Below are 6,578 nucleotides of genomic sequence, written 5' to 3'. Positions count from 1 at the left end.
TGGAAGATGTGCTTCTGTGTCGTTCTTGATTGTATTTTTATAATGAGTATTTATTCCCTGGGTATGTCTGGCATACAAGTATTTTCATACGCTAATCTGGTTCTGCTAACTTGCTCCATTAAATACGATTTTAATACTTAACTCTACATATGGTCTAGTCTTCATGAACTACTTGCATGTTTTCTTTGTTTTAGAGGTATCATATAAAATTTTTGAAGGTTTTCCTGGACAGCATTCTGGTTTCTATATATCCCATTCAGAAGTGCCTTAACGCACTGCGCTGAAACTCAAAAATCTCAGAGCTAAAGCTGGGGCACAAAAATTGTCGAGGGAGTCTATGATTATACAAACAAGCCTATATTTTGGCTTATACAAAACAACCCTTAACTATCATCACATCCTAGAAAGCCTCTGCTCTGTGCTCTCTAGGGATTCCAGCCAGCCCTTCTCTTCATTCCCTTCAATTTAAAAAAATGAAATACATTATTACTACCATTCCCAAAGCCTTTCTATCATTGTTTTACATTGACTTTCTTAGCAAGAAAAAATCCTAAAGCTATTTTATTTGGAGAGATTTCTAGATTCCCCTGACACAAGTAGCTGCACTTGCAGTCTGACTTGGGGGATCACTGCCTGTCTGTCAAAACGCTACTCTCTTGCTTTACAGTCCTTGGAATGTCAGAAGTATGGCACATTTTAATACAATTTCTAGTAAGACGGGAATTAGTATTTACCAATATAAAGAATTTGATTGGAACTTGGTAACACTACGCTGGTTTAACAAGTCACGGCAGTTCATAGCATGAGCTGTCAGCCGCTAGTCCCGCGATGATGCGCTTCAGGTAGAAATTATGCTGTAAAATAACAAAATTGAGATAAAGGCTTTGTGTTATTTTAGTAGTAACATTTTCACAGATTCCAGAACTGTAAAAATTCCAGATTTGAAGACAGCAGATACTGAAAGTTTTCAGTTTCACCGTACTACAAGCCAAGGAAACTTAGCAGAGCTGGCGAAATATTAAACTACCAACTCTGTAAAGATCTTTTTTTATGGAAGAGATGGCCAAAGAACAGTTTCTTGTATTTTTTGATCAGTTAGAATGAAAATTAGGAAATCTGTTTGCTTTTCATTTGCATTAAACTAAGCCCTCTGACATTATATTAGCATTTGATTAGGAATGGAAAAGCTCCTTACAGCTTAGAGCATGAAACTTGAAAATGGTTGAATTAAAGTCATTATAACTGTACCTTAAAATGAAACCCTATGCTGTTCATTAGAGACAGCTAAACTATTTTATGTTAAAAAAACAAACTCTGCCTACTTTTCTATTTGCAAATTCTCTGCATGATCTTATGAAATTTAACTCTACGTGACTGCCTTCCTTATTTCTTGCATGACAACCATGAATCCCTTTGAGGGCCAAGGGGGTCCAGTCCATCATTTCTTCACCGTGACATTTTGCTTTCTGTGCCTCCTGTGTTCGTTGCATGACTCCCCTACTGGGTATCATCTATGGGCAGTGGTAAGTCTTGTTTCTAAAAGTACTTCTCATCCTATTCCACGTTGTTCTTTTGTAATACAGTCTCTTTCACCACAATTGACATTCCTAATGCTTGATTTCTAAATTCCAAGAGCAGGGACAGGAAAGACTTTGAAGAGCTTTTTAATTTCATTCAGCTGAGTTCGGAAAACAGCTCAAGTTTGGCTGCCTAAACTACTATTTGCAGTATGAATTCCCATAGCATTGCACAATACTACTATTTCTCATGCTTTATTAGGATTTATCTTTTCCTTGGGATACTTTTTGCGTGCTTTCAGGAGGGAGGGCTCGCGTGTTTCAAAAGGGCAGTTTAATGAAGGCTGACACTGACAAGGCGCTCTGTGTGGCTCTGACACAGAGATGCTTTTGTTCCTTGCGCTAAACCAGAGAATGTCAGAGAACTGTTTGAGCACGAGGCAACAGCCGTCTTTTCCTCACAGTTGCTGGCGCCTGTGACAAAAGGCACACACACACACAGCATTCCCCCAAATACCTTAAACTGGAGTCTTTCGTTGCATTGATACAAAGGCATTCAGCCTGAAAGCTGGCAGCTTCTTGCAGTGCTTGTAAAATCCAAGTAGGAAAGCAATGAGATTTTATTGCTGCCTTTGCCCAGCTCTTCTCTGGTGTCTCTCTTTCTCCAGAAATTTCAGCTTTGCAGGCAGTGTATACTGCACACCAGGAAAGACTTTATATTGCTAGAGCAGGAAGGGGAAAAAAACCACTAACATAAATAAGTGTAAAAAAAAAAAATAAAATCTTTCTCAGAAGTCTACTTTTGTTTCTGATGCTTTTAACAAAAGAAGAAATTAAAAATGTTTCCATTATAATCCTGACATCTTCTACTAGAAATAAGGAGATCTGGGTGTTTATATTCTCAGATCTCCATTCTATTTCTGCCCATTAATTTACTTTATATTACTTCCATGCCTCAGTTTATACCTGTATGAAAGAAATTTGGTATTTCTCTTTGAATTCTTGTCACAGAAGGGTGAAAAATACTACATTCAAGATAAATACCATGTATTATTACAGCTTCAGCACAGACTTTGCTGAAAAACTTTTAGCAAGATTAAGGAAGAGACAACTAGGTTGGTGACCTAGCACTATGAATTTCTGACTATCAAATCTTGTCCTAAATCCTTTCAGACACGCTGAAAAACCTTCACTACGACTTCGCCCTTGTGATGTGAGGTATCTGCATTTTGCCTGCAGTGCACGTCTACATCTTCATCTACAGACAGTAACAAACCGCAGTCAATAAATAACGCAACAGGAGATGTTCAACCCCCAAAGGGCAAGGGCTAAAGATCGTACTTCATGTTGGCCTTAAAAACCCTGAGAGTTTAGCTGTGGAGCCACCTTTTAGGATGAGGGATAGGAGAAAAATATGATACTGAATATGGAAAGACTGTACAAAAGTGGGAACTAGGAAAAACAGTTGGAGTAGTAAGGGAGGCCATAAATAACCTTGCACGTTTACTGTGCCAGACAGAGGAATGGATTCAATGAAGCATATGCAGTAAATGAACATGAACGCGTAACCTCTTCCTTCCCACCTACTTTTCCTCTTTCAGTGCCATGGCAGAGACTGCCATATAGAATAGAGACTTCAGAAAAAAAGGATTTTAAGCTAACACCTACTAAATTGAGGTAATTAGCAATAGCTAACAGTTAATGATGCTTTCCTCAGGAGCGGATGCTAAGAGTTATGAAACCTTGGCCGGCAGATAAATGGTACCTTTCTCAGCCATCTGTCTTACAAATGATCCTATATGTACAGCTATTATTTCAGCCAGACGCTGGCAGCTCTGCAATTGTTCATGGCCTCAGTGAAGAATAGTACCCGTCACGCAGTCTGAGTGCTTCGACTTTTAACAGACCTGTTTTCAGCATCTCTGAAACGCTGAACAACTGCACGTGGGGAAGCAAGAGAAAAGAAGAGGCAAGATAAAAACCAAGGGTACTCACGTTTCTCTAGACGAAGGTTTAGAATCCCTCGGGACTGTACCGAAGAAAGTTTGCTAGAACTGGCTGCTAAAATTGCGGATGGTTCTCTACCCACTTGTGAGAAAACACAAATGGCAAGCCCTCTGCTCTCCTCTTCCCGGGGAGCTGCATCATCACAGGGCTCACTTCGCATCACCTCTTCTGACTTCCTCCTGTGGTGACCAGGAGTCTCCAACCCTTCCCTCGTCATGCCCACCCTCACCTCCGAATTTAGCCACTGTTGATTCGCAGCACAGACAGTCCTTACGCTTCTTTATCCCTAAAGAGCAATATTGGGATGCTTCTGACTGAACTAAGCTGTCTTACAAACCTCAACCAAACAAATGTCGGCCATCTATTATTAATGCTGAACGCCTTTTATCAGAGCCCCAACCGCACCTACAACACTAAGGATCTCACAGCTGTCATAAATATTTCCAGACACTGGGTTTAATAAAACTCATAAAAGTTTTGGAAAGAAGGAGTCTCATTAAAATCTTACTACTACCCACAAGTAAATGCACTTGGTGTAGAAATCCTTATTTTCTGATCATGCTAATCCAAAGAAAGCTTTTCTGTATCTCTTCTTTCTGAAATAGGAATAGCCCCCCCCCCCCACCCCCCCCCATTCGGCTAAAACCAGCATGTTGATTAATGTTAGTTGCATGTGTTGAAAACTTCCTTTTTGATACAGTATGAAACACTATAAAAATTTTCCGGTTTATTTTTGTCACATTTCCTTTCTGTTCTATGCAGAACACAACACTTCAGACAGAAGAAAACTCTTTGTTCTCCCATCTTTAGCAGCAACAGAATTTCAACAAAACGCAGGCTTGAAGTCCAGCTCCTCTGCAAAAGTTTTCACCATTTTAGCTACCCAAGACCTGCGCAATTGTTTAAAATATCAATTAGAATTTTGTTACATGCCTATTCTCTACACGTCTAAAGCCCTCTGACTGCCTTAGCTAACAAGCTTATTTTTATACCCTGAATACTTGGCCTTAATGATGAAGATCTGCCGTACTACTATGCCTCCATGTAACAGTATCTTTGCACTCAGTTTAGAGTTGCTCAGTCATTGTGAAATGAAATAGTAAATTGCTTTTTGTGCCTGTAATCCCTAGTCAACCCCTGCTAAAGGTAACCACTATCACATTAATTATCTATTTAAAAATGTTACCACAATTTGGATTGCATGAGGGCAACAGCAGCCAAAAAGATAGTAACTCAAATAATAATAATAAAGAAGTATAATGGAAACATAAATATAAAATACCATACAGTGCTTCCAGATGGTGCACAAAACAAGCTGAAATGATGTGCTATGAAGTGGATCCTGAGGTTTCAGAATAATGGGAAAAATTAGTGTTTATATAAGTTCACGTCATTACCCCACCGGTAGCTGACCACTGCCATGAGAGGCTACTTTTGAAAAAAAATTAAGCAATTTTTAATCTGAGACAGTGCAATCCTTAGCGAGTCCTGGACAGGTCTAGTGATCTGCTCACTACTTGGAGTGGCGCATACTGTCACTGATAGTGTGGCTTGCAGCTGAAGGTGACCGGCATCTTAGTTTGATTTTCTCAGTCAAATGTTATGTCTTCAGGAGCGTGGCAGCAACAATACTCTCCAACACACTCAACATACTAGCGTGTCTTCTACTTAGAAATCCTAATATTCACGCTTGAGCCTCTTCTGTGACTCAAAGATAACAAACAAAACCCTATCATCTTTATCATAAATTATACACAGCAGCAGATTAGGCCGATGATTCATGAAAATGGTAAGAACAAGAAAAAAAAAGCCAACATGGTGAAAATGGTCTAAAAAACGCTCAGAAAATGAACCATTTTCTTTTTGTATTCTTACAGGATAAACTTAACAATAACGATGGAAAAGAACAGCTGAATTGTTATGTATAAACTACAAGAAAATGCTGTTGCATTGTTTGCTTCTGATCCACCAGAGATCTATTTATTTTCCTAAAAGTTTCATACAGTTTGGGCACTGGGCACATATGGCATTCAACATCAGATGGCATACATTGTGGCAAAATTTACCCAGTAATGCAAGTAACTTAACTAGTTGACGGTATTCGTCAACAGGACATTTTTGAGATTAGGATCTGAGGGACCACGTTTAAGCCTGAAAAAGAGAGATGTCAGCAGCCAGTATCATATTCAATACGATTCTTGTGCAAGTAGCTCTCACTGGAATATATGGGATTGCTTCTCTCTGTGTAGAACAACTTTACCTTTATAGTTTTATTCCCACAGGGCAATTAAAATTGCTTTTGGTTTGATAAAAAAATATCAATAAAGTTAGATGACCAAAAGAAAACAATAAAGATGTGAGAATAAGCATTTTATAGAAAATTGAAAGCAAAATTAACACCAAAGTTGTTCTTAACCTGTACAGCCTTTAGGCAGGATGCTAACTTCAACCTGTGTTAACTGTCGTCTGGAATCTGCTTCAGCATGAAATCCTTCAACCTCGCTCCCGCTACTTCTTTTTTAATTACAGTATTCTTTCTCCAGAAAGTTTTCATCATTACAGTGGGAACTCATTTTTATTCAGTTTTGCTAGAGTGAAATATAATTCCGCTAGAGCGAAATATAAAAATATCATTTACAAATAATTTCTATTTTGAATAGACCGAATAGAGGGATAGATAGAATAGATCAAATAATCCACGGACAGTTTTCTTTTCATCACAGTTAAAGTATTTAATGACAAAACCAGGGTTTCCAGTAATGACTCAAGAGAGCAGGTCCCACTTTTTTCCCCAGAATGGCACAAAATAATTTCTACATCTTTGAGAACTTTCAAGAAATTGGTTACAACAGATACCAGCAAGTATTACAATTCTGGCATATCATAGCAAAACCTACCTACCTTTAAGATCACTTTTCAGAGAGCATGTTTTTGTTAATATTTCACATAATGCACAACTTTTGCTAGACACAAAAGTAGCCTTTTAAGACAGAGTTTGCAGTACAGTAGTCAAGTCTAACAATACATTATTTTTATTCTTTGCAGGAATTTAAA

The sequence above is a fragment of the Rissa tridactyla genome, chromosome 4 (assembly GCF_028500815.1).
Source record: "Rissa tridactyla isolate bRisTri1 chromosome 4, bRisTri1.patW.cur.20221130, whole genome shotgun sequence".
Taxonomy (NCBI): domain Eukaryota; kingdom Metazoa; phylum Chordata; class Aves; order Charadriiformes; family Laridae; genus Rissa; species Rissa tridactyla.
The sequence above is the reverse complement of the archived record's forward strand: the minus strand, read 5'-3'. Positions refer to the sequence as shown.